Source organism: Plecotus auritus (genome assembly GCF_963455305.1).
Source record: "Plecotus auritus genome assembly, chromosome: 3".
NCBI lineage: Eukaryota > Metazoa > Chordata > Mammalia > Chiroptera > Vespertilionidae > Plecotus > Plecotus auritus.
Window position 1 is genome coordinate 35812857 of NC_137772.1, and position 15790 is coordinate 35828646.

Genomic DNA, 15790 nt, shown 5'->3' on the forward strand with positions numbered 1-15790 from the left:
GTAGTAGCTAAAATAAGCCTTTCCATTCTTCAGTGCATCTGCACACGCTGCCAGACACGTTCATGTAAGCTACATCCTTACACAAGACGTTTGAATGTTTCCTCTTGCCTCTAGCAGTGAGCACGAACTCCTTAACCCTCTATACTGGGGCTTTTTATTCATTTGCTTTGGCTCAAATCTCTTTCCTTGTCCCTTAAACAGAGAAGAACTTTCTTTTCTTCAGTCTTCAAGACTTAGTCCATCTTTAAGACAAGCTCTATTATTGTTTCTTCCCTGAAGCTGAGGAGGACTAAGCTCCTAGTTCTCACTCATTCTGACCTATGGTTTATTTTATGAGAAAAAAAAATATCTTGGGATTTTCTTCCTTATCAATTAGCACTTTTTAAAGTTCAAAGTCCATTTTTTCTTAGTTTTATTGCAAATTTTTGGATAGACTGTCCAGTGTTCCTTACTGTTCATCTCTCTCTCTCTCTCTCTCTCTCTCTCTCTCTCTCTCTCTCTCTCTCTATATATATATATATATATATATATATATATATATATATATATATTATATATATATTGATTACTTGCTCAGTAGATAGAATTCATCCTGCTTATATAAAAAACACAATATAATTTGGAAATTTTGTATCATGCATTATATTTGCATGTAAATAATTACTTGTAAAATATAAATAGAAATGATTTGCCTCCACCTTTGACAATATACTGCCAAAATAGCTGAGATATGCAGATAACAGATGGACTCTAAAGAAATCTGTAATTCTTGAATAAAGATGGTCTTGGGTCTTTGCAGTAGATAGCTCAGTTCTTAAATTCACTGAAATTTCTTACTGAATAATTTTTCTTTTCTGTAGCTAGTTTGTGAGTGATTTTTCTCAACACAAACAGCAGTAGATTAGGGAATTAATTAAGGGAAACCTAAACTGTCTTCTCCTTCACTTCACTTCACTTACAATGCCTGCTGGGCAGGTGGAGGCAGCACTGGTAAGGAGGTTATTTATCCTTAGTGTGTGTAGAATAGAACAAATCTTGTAATTAATAGGCCTAGGGGGGGTTATATTGAGAAAAGGATCAGTTATTACCTAACAACTAAAGAGTATTCAAAGAAATCACTTGCAGTTAATCTTTCTAAATGGTAAAAACATATGTCCCAGTTTTTTAAAAAACCTAAAATAATTTAAAAAGATAAAGAATGATGCTAAATATAGTCTGAAAAATGATGTCATGAAACTAACACATTTAGAGATGCAAATTTATAATTTTATGTGAGGTAAGTTGCCCTTTGATACGATACTTTCATACATTTCTTTGAAGTAGATTTGTTCCTGAAAAAAGTTTGCATTGAAAATATTTGTAAATTTAAATATATTTTAAAATGCCCTGAGGCACTGATAGAAGGTGGTTTTGGTGGGGAGAGATATTTTAAAGTAAAGCTCTTTCTTTAATATTTACATGGTGCACCTTAATATATGTGGTATAAACTAGTATGTTTATAGTGACTCTTTCCTGTTGCTTAGAAACAAAAATATTTGCTTTTTAAGATATTAAAGTGTTTAAAATTGCTTTTTAAAAGTTATTAAGTGCAAGTTCTAAAACCTCTTCCCTAATTGCACCCTCCACTTCTCTTCAGCCATTAAATGTGCTCCCCACCATTTCTGCCCATCTCAAGTCTCTTCCCTAATCAATGCATTATAATCTCAATTGCTGGCTTACTTCCCATGCAAAATAATTTATTACTTGATTAATATCTGATTCTATAATCACATAGCTTATTTTAGGTGTGTGGATCATGTTGCCCTACCATGAGGGTCAAGATCATGTCTGTCTTTCCAATCGAAGTCTGAAGTTCATGAAAGAGGGGGAAAGGTAAAAGCAAAGAAAGTTTTCTCTTTCTTTCAGATTAAAGCACCCTAAAGTATTTCCTTTCATTAGCTAAAGTCTAGTTAAACGTAGTATTGAGGAAATATCAAAACAAAGCTTTTTTAAGAAGTTTTTCAAGACACTTTATGATCTGAAATCTGTCCCTTTCTCACCAGACTCTGAAATATGCCTCTCTCACACCTGACTTCCCCATCACCAAAAATACGTCAAGTCCTCTCTCCATTTGTGCTCTTTGCATGTGCTTTTTATTTTGTTTCAAACTATTTTCAGTGTTTTTTCATCTTTTTTATTCATCCTGAGGGGTCATCCCATTTGTCGTCTCTCACAGAATGTGGGTAAGGACCCTCCCCACCTAGTGTCCTCAGTACCCTCAAGACTCTACTGAATTTTTAAAAAATTTTCACTGGAGGATACGTTTTTTCTTTTCTTTATTGATTAAGGTATTACATATGTGTCCTTACCCCCCTCACCTCTCCCCTCCTCATGCCCTCATCCCCCTGGTGTCTGTGTCCATTGGTTATGCTTATATGCATGCATACAAGTCCTTTGGTTGATCTTTCCCCCTTATGTTTTTATTGATTTTAGAGAGAGAGAAAGGGGAGAGTGAGAGCAAGGGTGAGAGTGAGAGAGAGAAAGAGATGAATGTGAGAAACATCAATTGGTTGCCTTCCACACGGGCCCTGACCTGGAATCGAACCCAGAAACTTTTGGTGTATAGGACAACACTCCAACCAACTGAGCCACCCAGCTAGAGCTCTACTGTATTTTAATTGTCTATTTAATTGTTTACTCCTTCACCTCTATCTGCCTTGAAACCCCAAAACCTAGACTGACACCTGACATTAAAAAAGCACTCACACCTGGCCAGTGGGGCTCAGTGGTTGAGCATCGACCTATGAACCAGGAGATCATGGTTCAATTCCCAGTCAGGGCTCATGCCCAGGTTGTGGGCTCAAATCCCCAGTAGGTGGCATGCAGGAAGCAGCCAATCAATGATTCTCTCTCATCATTGATGTTTCTATCTCTCTCTCCCTCTCCCTTCCTTTCTGAAATCAATAAAAATACATTTAAAAAAAGAAAGAAAGCACTCACAAACACTTTTTGAATGAAATAATAAGTTAATTGCATGTACAAGTGGCTAATGTTGTAAAGGATTGCATCTCTGAGCCCCCCATGGATTATATTGCACTTCCCTCTTCACACAAAAGCACATAAGCCCCTGACCTATGTGCTTCTGAGTATAGACCTGGTTTGGATAGGGAAAGAAAGGTCCCTTTGGGTCCCATTCTTCAAAACTTCCCTCTTGAGTGTCTGCCACTCAAAAAACATAGACATGAACTTGAGGGAAGCTGTAAATGTGATATAACAGAGGAACATACAGACGGAGATGTCAGAGGACCCCAGGAGTTATGCTCTGCAGAGCCAGCCCTTGTCCTTGCACTGGTTTCTGAAGAAAAGCCAGCTTCCTTTGTTCCTTCCTAAACAACAGTGAAGTTTAGGTTGCATCCTTATCCTAGCTTGATTGTCTCCAGGTGAAGGTAAAGAGCTGAAAGGGAAGTTTATCCCATGGCTTCCATATAGCCCTCTGCACAAGACGTTCTTAATATTTCAGTGTCAATGTATCACTTTCAAAGTCCATGACCTCATACAGAATGAAGGTATTCAAGGATTTTGTTGAACTCTTTAAATAGTGAGGGAACCAGGAATATATTGGATCCAAGAATAGTAGAGGAAGAGAAATTTGGGTATATCCTCAGAAAATGCATTTTAAAATGCAGAATATTAGAAAGAGATATGAGTTAGTTAAATATAAAACTGATTTATGTCCTATAGGGCATCCTACAAAATGTCTGATCTTTCCTTCTCAAAACTATCAAGGACATCAAAAACAAGTCTAAGAAAGTGCCACCAGGAGCCTAAAGACACATGATGGCTAAGTGTAATGTGGCCTCCTGAATGGGAACCTGGAATAGAAGTTCATTAGGTAAAAACCAAGGCAAATCTAAATAAGCTATGGACTTCATTTAATAACAATATATCATGTTGGTTCATTAATTGGAACAAAAATACCAAACTAATATATATATGTATGTGTGTGTGTGTGTGTGTGTGTATATATATATATATATATATATATATATATATATATATATATATATATATATATCAGAGGAAACTGAGTGAGGTGGTACATAGGAACTTTCTTTTAAGTTTTTCTGTTATTCTAAAACATTTAAAAACTAAAGTTGATTTAAAAAAATAAAATAAGGGCACATATTTTTCCTTTTGTCTTGGGCTCCCATATGGCTCATCTGTCACTGGCTCAATCCCCAACTCATTTGACTGGAAAGTCCCAATGTTCTGTGTATACATTTGAAGATTGTAGATATCTTTCTACTGAATTTGTGTTAGAATTTCTCCCCAGAAACAATCCTAAATCTGTAAAAATATAACACCATTCTATAATTTTGAGTGGTCAAACCCCTCAATAAATGGATATTTTTTAAAACAAAACAAAACATCATCATCATCTACAAAAAAGAAACACTTTCAAATTTAATAACCATAAAATGATACTTTTAAAAAAACCACTGCTGGGCTCAGTTGGCTTGGTTCAGTGGTTAGCGTAGACTCATAAACCAGGAGGTCACAGTTTGATTCCTGGTCAGAGGACATGCCTGGGTTGGGGCTCAATCCCCAGTAGGGGGTGGGCAGGAGGCAGCAGATCAATGATTCTCTCTCATCACCGATGTTTCTATCTCTCTTTCCCTCCCCTTTCCTCTCTCTGAACTCAATAAAAAAACATATTTTAAAAATACATTGCCAGAAATTTTATTTTAAAAATTAAAATAATTATACTATATTGAAAAAAATGTCTTAAGAAAAATATCAACAACACAATATCTTCACAGGTTTTTTTTCTCCTTCCTGCAAATGACTTCTACTGAATTTACTCTTCATTCTAAAGAATCATATTTAATGAGAGGGCATTAACTTTCCACATTTTCTTCATCTAGAAATTTTGTATATTTTGTGTATACTTTCAGAAAAAAACAACAACAACTTTGTACATTTCCCTAATATCTAATACTAGGGGCCTGGTCCATGAGTGCACCAGTGGGGTCCCTCAATCTGGCCTGCAGGATTTGGCTGAAACTGGCTCTCCGACATCCCCTGAGGGGTCCCGATTGCAAGAGGGTGCAGGCCAGGCAGAGGGACCCCACCAGTGCACACACAATCAGGGCTGGGGAGGGATGCAGGAAGATGGCCAGCCAGGGAGGAACTACAGGAGGGCTCCAGGGCATGTCCAGACCATCTGGCTCAGTCCCGATTGGCCAGACCCCAGCAGCAAGCTAACCTACTGGTCAGAGCATCTGCCCCCTGGTGGTCAGTGCACATCATAGCAAGCGGTTGAGTGTCCTTAGCATATCATTAGCATATTATGTTTTGATTGGTTAACCCACAACAGGATGACTGGACACTTAGCATATTAGGCTTTTATTATATAGGATGATGGATACTCAATAAATACTTTGCATTCATTTTATTTCCTATTAATTAATCTTGTTTGGATCTTATTTTTTCACTCTCCAAATTCCATATTCTCATTTCTAATTTTTTTTCACATTTAGATACACAAGTATTTCAGCCCGAGGATTTTTCAGAGGCATTTCCTTTATGCTTCTATTTAAAGTAGCTGTTTTTAGCCAATATTTTGTCACTAAATGCTGTTGTTTCTTCTTTCTAAATATTGTATATGTACGTACAACTCATTCTTGTAGTTGTTCTCACATCTCACTCTGGGTAATATTCTTTTGATAATTTAGAAAATAGTCTTCCACCTTAAACATAATTTAAAATTTGTTCATCTTTCTAACCAGTGAAATGTACCTCACAATATAACAGACGTCAGCAAAAGTGATTATCAGAGGAACTGAAATTTTACCAAAACCTGTTGGAAGACTGTTGCAACAATAAAATGGAGGTTAATAAAATGATGCTTGCTACAACGTGGCTGAATCTCAAAAACACTATGCTAATTGAGGGAAATCAGATTCAAAAGACCACATATTGTATAACTCCATTTATGTAAAGTGTCCCTAAATGCAGATGTATGTATAAAGACAGATCAGTGATGCCTGGGTCTACAAGGTGAAAAGGAGGTGCAAGGTGCAGGGAATCTTTGTGGAAGGATGAAATTGTTTTAAATCTGGGTTCTGGTAATGTTTGCATAACTCTGTAAATTTACTAAAACTCATTGAATTCTTAATTAAAACGGTGAATTTTATGGTATGTAAATTATACTTCAATAAAGCTGTTTTTTAAACTGATGCTTGTCAACAAGGCTGTGCAGGGAGTTCAACTCAGCCTGTTTGGCATTATGGAGATGAATTTCTGCGCTTGGGGATTATTACAGTCACTTTGCTTCTGAATCTGCTCAGAGGCAGCACTGAACTTCACAGGAGGAACACTGCCATTCCAGTTGTAGGAACCAATGTGTTCGGGCCCCTAATCCATGATAGAAACTGTGCAAACCACTTCACAATGAATAAGCTCTGCAGAGAATTCAAGAAATCAATTATTCTGGGTCTTATAATTACTTTCTTTTATTCAGCTATTACTCCTTCACTTCTATCATTTCTGTTTGACAACTTTGAAAAAAAATAATCCCTTATCTTTCTTCTTTTTATAGTTTAATGTCAGCTAGAATTGTAGATGCCCCTTTTCATTAACAAAAAGTTCCTTTCTTTTTTTGTACATGAAACTACCAAGTTCAAGCAATTAATTGTAGAAAAAGCTATGAAAAAAATTTATATTTCCAATTGAACTGAAGCTCTTAACCTGTGAATAAATACATGTCAGTGATAGGTTAGAAATTAATAAAGGAAAACCACGAGGAAAGGCTTTGTTGCAAGAACAGGCACTCTTTTGCAACCCTTAATTTCTGGATATTTATGGAAAGCATTCATGAGTTGAAGCAAGGGCATTATTCGCTTCTTTGAATGATTAGAGAAAAGGAGCAGAAAAGAGACAGTTAATAAAAAAAAAATAGAAGTCCAGTGGTGATAAATTGAACATATCAACCTTGAAATTGTGTTAATTTGATAATTAAAGAGTCTTAGTTCAAATGTAGATCCTGGACACTTAACAAAATGGTGACAAAATAATTAGGAGTGAAAGCATATAATACACATTAATGGGTGAAACGAATAAAGTGGAAAGCCCCCTTCAAGAGAATGCTTTTTGAACATCACAGAGAAATTATGCATAAACCTTATATTATTTCATCATTCACAGAGGATCTGGGAAGAAAAAGAAGCCTTTCTAGTACAGTGGCGTTCCGAAGGGCACAATCAGAAACAGAGGAGGAGTGGGAGATGAAAGGGGAGAAGCAAGGGATGCGGAAACTAGCAAATGAAGAACGATGAGCACACAGTCCTGCATCCTGCATGGCCCCTTTCTCTCCCTTTTAATTTTCTCATTCTCTTTGCTTTGCTCTCTCCCCTTGCCTTTATTGTTTCACATTTTCATCCCCTTTTAAGATTTTTCTCTAGCCCCTTTATATAGTTCATCTTCATTCTTTTCTTCTCAGAAAAACATTCATTAAGTCAAGAAAACTCTTGAGAAAAATGAAAATGAATGGTTTAATGTTTGTAGCGAATTCAAGAGGTGGAAGTGAGGAAAGGAAGCCATGCATCATTTCTTTATAGCTCAGACGGGATGGCAACCTTAGGAGAAAATAGCAAACCAGGGGATAGGAACAGAGGGCTTTCATGAAAAGGGTAATTCATTACAATACCCATTGTTCTGAGGCTGTGTGTGCGGACTGATATTCGTCCAGTTGCTGGGTAATTGGGTTCTCTTGCTCCGTCTCTTTCCCTTGAGGATTTTAAACTGTTCCTTTTGTAACTATAATACAAAGGTGAGTCAGTGGCCCCGTTTTTGAGAAAGTAGATTCTTAAAAACATAGTTTACAGTATAGTTAGAAATGAAGTGGCTCCGATTCGTGCCGGGGTCTTCTCCTGTGCATGTAGCATCCAGGGAATGCCTTTAACCCCCCAGTTTTGAATAACGGGGGAGAAAAGCCGTGTGCTCTAATGTTATATCACACATCAAAACAGTACTTATAAGTTGTTTTATGTGATCAAAACAGTCATTCCACCTATTGTCCTACAGCAGTTCCTGTTATTCACTATTATTATTTATAATTAATATTATGGTATGTATCATTTCTACTTTTATTACTATTTAGTGTATAAAGCCATTCAAGTTAAGTCATTTTTGCTGGGTCATTCATATTCTATTTCGACCTGAAATGATCAACTCTTTCATCAAGCAAAAGAGGAATGGAGGTGCAGAGAAATTGAGTACCTCACTTAAGTTGCGTTGCTAATTGGGAATAAACTTGAAAGTAGAACCCAGGCCTCCTATAGTTTGCAGGATACTTGATCAGGCTACCTTTTATTTAATAACCCCACAATGATCCACCAGCTTGGAAATAGGGATATTTTACATGTTTACCTTCTTTTCAACATGGTCAGGAAGCAGGGAACTCTTGTATACAAACTTTTGGATGGCCTTGGCTAATACCAGAGACATCATCTACACTAATAAAAGAGAACATGCAAATTGACTGTACCTTCACAACGCCCACCAGCCAATCAGGAGTGAGTATGCAAATTAACCCAACAAAGATGGAAAGTTAATTTGCATATGCAGGCACTGGAGTGGCCGGGGGCGGGGCAGGATGCTTGCGTCGTTGCCATGGTGACGACACAGGTGTCCCACACTGCCCCAGCAGCTCCGGGCCTCTGGGCAGCGTGGGAAGGCAGAAAGGTGGCCCCCGGCCGGAGCGAAGGTAGTGCCAGCAGCCAGGGGAAGGAAGGCCCATTCTTGAACGAATCTTCATGCATTGGGCCTCTAGTAAGATTATAAAGTTAGGAGGGGGTGGTAATTCAAGGCCAATCCTAGGCCAAGCAAAAGCACCTCCAGTATTTCAGGCATCATGAAAATGTGTCAGGACAGCAAGAGGTACTAGGTAAGAAATCTCAGAGCATGTCCCATCACTCCTGCCTCTCTCAGAGAAATTGCTGAATATAACTAGTACTTGCTTCTTCATTTAATCTTCTCATTCCTTTTTAGAATTCAGATTTATTTCCAAGCAGGGGGTCTCAAGAGCTACTCTTTATAGTTTTGAAAAGATAAGATTATGTTCTCATACACTGTCCCAGTAGTAACACTTAGACTTTGAGTCAGACAGTGGGCATTTGTCTAACTCCTTTTTCATTGCCATGCCTGAATGTGAATGAAACTCACAAATGTGGCCCCCAAAAATAAAAAGAGCAAATCCTTCCTATATAATAAAAGAGTAATATGCAAATTAACCATCACTCCACTACACCCACAAGCCACGCCCACCAGCCAATCAGGAGCGAATATGCAAATAAACCCAACCAAGATGGCTACGGCCACAGAGAGCAGGAGGAAGGCTTGGGTTTCCCCAGCAATGAAGGAAGCCAAGCTTTCCACCTGCCTTTGCCGGCCTAGGCCTCCACTCAAGGCTACAAAGTTTCAATGATAGCAGATACATAAACCCAAACAGAAATGGCAGATGCCACGGAGCTGGAAAGAGCAGGAGGCTAGGGTTGCCTCCGGTGATGGAGGAAGCCAAGCTTTCCGCACACCCTTGCCAGCCCAGGCCTCCGCTTAAGGCTACAAAGTTTCAATTATAGAAGATACATAAATCCCAAAAAAAATGGCTGCTGCCACAGAGCAAGCAGAAGGCTTGGCTCCGCTCAAGGCTACAAAGTTTCAATTGTAGAAGATAAATAAACTCCAGATACCAGGGCCTCCGCTTGGGTCGCCAGGGGGCGTGGCCGGCCTGCAAACCACCACATGCCCCTCTCCCAGGCTGCCCCATGCCCCAAGGGAACCCCCACCCTGATCAGGGACACCCTTCAGGGCAAACCAGCTGGCCCCCAACCATGCACCAGGCCTTTATCCTATCTAATAAAAGAGTAATATGCAGATTGACCATCACTCAACACACAAGATGGCTGCCCCCATGTGGTCAAAGATCCTGCCCCCATGTGGACACAAGATGGCCACCACAAGATGGCCAGCAAGGGAGGGCAGTTGGAAGGGACTAGGCCTGCAAGGAAGGGCAGTTGGGAGGGACCCAGGCCTGCAGGGGAGAGCAGTTGGGGGGGGACCAGGCCTGCAGGGGAGGGCAGTTAGGGGCAAACAGGCTGGCAGGGGAGCAGTTAGGCATCAATCAGGCTGGCAGGGGAGTGGTTAGTGGGTGATCAGGCTGGCAGGCAGAAGCGGTTAGGGGCAATCAGGAAGGCAGGCAGGTGAGCAATTGGGAGCCAGCAGTCCTGGATTGTGAGAGGGATGTCTGACTGCCCATCTAAACCCGATCCCGGTGGGATTGGGCCTAAACGGGCAGTTGGACATCCCTCGAGGAGTCCCAGATTGGAGAGGGTGCAGGCTGGGCTGAGGGACACCCACCTACCCCATGCACAAATTTTGTGCACTGGGCCTCTAGTATTAATATATTTATAATAAATCTTCATATTCAGAAGTGTTTTATTTCTGCGATGCTTCCCACACAAAACTCATGATACATTGTATTAAGGTTGATTTTCTAAGAGAAGTATTTATTACTTCCCTCTGGTGGCTTCAGGCAAGGGCTCTACCTCTCTGAGCCTCAGTTTCCTCTTCTATAAAGTGAGGCTAACAATAGTGCCCACTCCAAAGGCTGGTTGTGAGGATTCGATGAGTCAACATCCAAAACCCTTAGAGTAGGACTAGTGCATAATCAGTCCCCTAAAATGGTAGGTTAACATATGGCCTTTAGATTACCTTTTAGAATAATTTCACCTGGTGAGCCAGGGGCAATAGACAAACCACAGAAAACAGTCTACATTGATCATAAGAAACCAGACAGCCTTCCACACCCCCGGTGTGCTATATGCTAATTTCAGTCTTGTATGCACAGGACTTCATCACCAATAATGGAGGTATTTGAACTCAGATCTTGCCCTTTTAAGCTCAGCACTCAATCTGAAACTCTAGAGGATTTGTGGCTTTAATGTTTAAACTGACGTTCCTTGGAAATACTTAACATTTCAGGGGTTACCTTTATTATGGAAATTAATACTCTCACTGTTTTATTCATTAATATTTTAATATGTTTATGATGAGACTCTACCTAAGCCAATTTCCAAATCAAATCTGCCCCTCAGTAATATGATTTGTCAGAACAGAGAACAAAAGCATTACCAACAGGGTACTTGGAATGAAGTTATAATTAATTAGGCATATGAATGTACTAACTTAATTTTGGATGAGTAATTAGATGACTAATTATATTGAAAATAGAACTGTGTGCTTAATGATATGACTATGGCCAATTCTACCCACAGAGAATTTTTTCTATTAGTTAAACTTTTGATTGTATTTGATAATCCAGGGTCACCTGTTACACACAGAAAAGGTATGTAAAGGTGTGATCTGAGCCTCTTTTCACTTGTAATTTCCATTATACACCCACAATTAAGGCCTCTTCCCAAAACATATGTTCCATGACTATACTTTGCAGATTTATTGAGATTCCATCTCTTTCCTTTCACACCCTTCACACACACACACACACACACGTTCCCACCACCACCTAATTGCTTTAAGTTACTAAATATAGCTATAATTTATTATTTCTGCTTAAGTTTTGGATTTACACAGTGATAAATTAAGAAGAGGAATAACACATTGATTGGGTTATAGATAAATCTTAATCCATCCTGGAGAAATATCGGAACTGGCAGTTTCTCCTTTGAAAAGGCTCTGCCTGAGACCTGCTCAGATCATAGGCAACCTTGAAGCATTCAGCAGTTCCACTTCAGGCAGCTGGTTCTAACTAGCACCTATTTGGCAGAAAGCTACACTCAGGATTTCTGGTTTTAAGTTTAAACCAATATTTCATAGCAATTGTGTTGTCAGAATTCAGGTCAGGAAGATGGCAGATGTTAATTTAAACCAAAGGAGCAAAACAAACTCTTTTCACTTTTTCTTTTTTTATCATCGAATTGGCAGCTCTGCAGAAATTACGAACGTAAAATAAACTGCCAGTGGGTTAGAGACACAGAGTGTAGGAGGCTTCCTTTAGGTATTTTTGGTGTCTAGCACATACCAAAGAGGTTCTAATACCAGACAAATCATATAACAGTGGGGAAAGTGACCCTCTTTGTCACAATCCAAATAACATTGTTGATTTTCTTTATTCTAAAGAGCAAACTGAAAATCATAATGCTATTAGTTTTTATTAACATGCTTTTCCTGGCTCATATTATCCAATAAAGCAGACTGTAAGATCGGTCCCCAGAGAAAAGGCATTCACTTCACCATGGTCTCTTCCTTTTCCCTAGACTTAAAAAAGACTCCCTTTTCAGAAAATGTCCCACCTGCAAGAAAATGCATAGTACCTGGAAGCTACTCTCTGGTTACAATTCCTTATACTTTGTGGTAAATACAAAATTGAGGGAGAAGCCTATGAATCTGCTTAACCTATCTGCATATGACACTTGTATATGTGTAACTAATTGTACTTTTGCTCTTCTTGTCCATCTGATTTTTTACAGTTTCATAAGGCAGAGAAAAGCCTACATATATTCCTGATAAAGGTATCTTTCTTAAAAGAGAATTATCCATCTGCCATAAAATCATTTTGAATTACCAATTCATAATTCTTCATATACTTCAGGGTACTATATACTGAAATGGTGATATCTTTTTCGCACCACAGCAATCATTAAAAAATTACCTGCTATATTCTTTAAATCAGTCAGCAGTTAGTTGACCAGTGTTGAAAATTATCAAGTGGAATTACCTCTCTGATCAATATGTTGTTTCCATGATACCAATAAACTATGTGCCCCCTCTCCCCCCATTTCTTTTATGGCTCACTTGTTGACCGAGCATTTTCACAGAGATAGATCATCACCACTCAGTCATTCTTTTGTCTGTTACATGATAATCTTATCTGGTTTGCTGTTTTATTTTGGTTCTCTTGCTGACCTTTACCTCGCCCAAGAAAGCTTTTAGGAATGTGGGTGTTCTACCTGAGGATATGAAAACATTATTTACCTTAGATCAGGCACTTTGGAAGGTCTTGCTTAAGGGGACATCATGCTTCGACATCCTGCTGGGAAAGAGCGCTTCGATGCCACAGGTTGCACAATACACAATACGTGTTTCCAGGCAGCTCGTGTTACACTCCAGGAAAAGAGAGACCCTTTTATTCTGCCAGTTTAATCCAAAGAGCAAAAATTAGAAGCCATCTTCATAGTTGGTTTATTCCTCAATGCAAAAAAAAAAAAAAAGTAAAAAGAAATCTTTGAAAAGGTACTAGAGGGCCTACAGAGCTCCTTATGTGACAATGTAGGTCAAATTTGGAAATTCACACAACAAAATCTAAGAATCGTTTTAGCTTCTCCTTTTCTCCTAACTTTTCCCCAGGTTCAGTAACACTCTCCTTTAGTTGTGAGGAACGCTAGCAATTCCACCCATTCCAGAAGGCTCGGCATTGTTTCCTTTGTAAATTGAAAACTTATTAGAAAAGTTGATACTGTGTCAGAAAAGCTGAAAAAATATGAACACACAAAGGCATTCAAAACTAGTCATTTGCTTTTGTTTTTTAAAGTTGTAACTTTAGGAACCACCAGTTGGCACACTTGAACAAGGTTAGAATATTCTGTGCACTGTACCCGTGTCTATGTAAGTGTTGCACATACTGTGGGAGAGAATTTGACACTGAAAATTTTTGACTGAGTTCAGTTTACTACCGCCAATTTAAATAGCTTTCCATAAATCAAGGAGTCTGTACATAGTCCTGAACTCATCCAATTCAATTAAGTTAACAAACATTGAGAGTCCCTAATATGTGTTGAGCATATGCTTGGTCCTGTGAAACCAAAAAATACCAGCAATTCAGAGAAACAAATATAGTTTGCAATTTATTATTGACCAAGAGTTAATTTAATGCTAACATATGTTGGTCTATAACTATGTTGTGTGTATATGTGTGTTTATGTGTGTGCACTGGTGTATGTGTGCACATTTGTGAATATTTGAGTGTATGTGTGCCCTTATTTGTTGAAAGCATATACTTTTCACTTTATTTATTTTTATTTATTTTTTTATTTATATATTTTATTAAGGTATTATATGTGTACATATCTTACCATTGCCCCCCCACCCCACTCCCATACATGCCCTCACCCCCCAATGTTTTGCATCCGTTGGTTATAGCATATACTTTTAAAATACGTATAATTGAGTTTGGTGTCCTTTTTCAAATCTAAAGCCAAAATACTTCTTTCGAATTCTTATGCCTGGTTTGATTCTTTCTATATCTGACTTCATGTGTTGCTAATTATAGAATTCTGCTCAGTACTATCAATTGAATTGAGAAGTCTGTTTTCCTAGCTTTTTGGATTGATGCAGCACATATTTTTGCCAATGTACATGTATCAAACACCTAGAACAGACTTAAATTTGGCTTTAAGTTAACTAACTGGGATGGCTATATTTGTTTGACTTTGTTCATATCTACTTTTTGCTCTTTTGTAGAAAAGACATAAATATTTATTGGCCACAGGAATTAGTGTTTCAATAGAGTTACTTCTGTATAGAGCATTCCATGATTCGGAATGCAAAATCCGTCTTCACTGCAGTTGATTTATAGGGACATACCCTGAAGTCAGTGTTCTAACGACAATGGAATTCCTTAGGCAAGTTACATACTTTCATGGACGAGGTAAGCTTTGAAAAAAATGAATTGAAAGAAGTCAAGATAAGGATATTACATTTTGTTCTTTACCAAAGTTTTCAGACATAGTTGGCCAGTGGATTCTAGCATTTCTAAAATTATTTTTAAAAGATTAGAATGACTTTATTATGTTTTATTGCTTTATAGTTTGTGGGGATATGATAAAGAGGCCATTAAAACTATCAATGGGTAGATTCCTTCTCATAACTTATTAACTACTCTCCAATTAAGCTGACACAGACCTAAGAGGCTGTGAAGGAGGAAACAGGTGTTAGGTCACTTTGATCCTGAATAAACCCAGAGTTGTCACCGAGGTGCTGAATGGTCCTCAGAGGTGGATGCTACCCAAAACCAAGATGTCATGGCTAAGTTAAAATTTCAGTAAGTGGCTGTAGCATTCATGAATTGAAATATGTAAGGCTCCATGGGCAATTCTAAACTAATTATGAAGAAATAGAGAATAAAATGTCAGACTGGTTTCTGCTTTCCAGTCTTGGTTTTGTATAGACCTTGACAAGGCACATCCTTTCACATTGTGTGTAATAGAGGAGGATTAGCATCATCACCGCAATTTTGTTTTAGCATACCCCATCTCTGTCCATGCATGAGAGCCTTTAAGAAGGACTTGGTCCAAGGTCAAGTGTAAATTCAGCTGTGGAGCTTCTTCCAAGAAGGTAAAATGATGATTACTTCAAGATGGCTTAAGCTCCCTCATTAGCTGAGGCTGAGAGCTCATGCAGCTGTGTCACAGCTGGGAAAGCACCTGGCTTCCCACCATCTAGAGCTGAGCCCGCACAGCACTCTGGAGCCTCCTACCCTTCCTAGTGGGTGAGATGGAGAGGAAAGCTAGAAACAAATTTCAGAAGTTGAACTCTTCCCTCCACACCAGGTGGCTACATAACAGATACCATCCTACGTAGATCTAAAGTACTCATTTTTCAACAGGAATTCTTCAAAGCAGTCGTATGTAAGGCTGTTTCTAAAGTTTAAAAATTCCGTATATTGCATTTAAAATAGTTAAAAAATATTGATTTATAAAAGTGAAATCTTACTCATTATCTTTGTCAGTTGAAA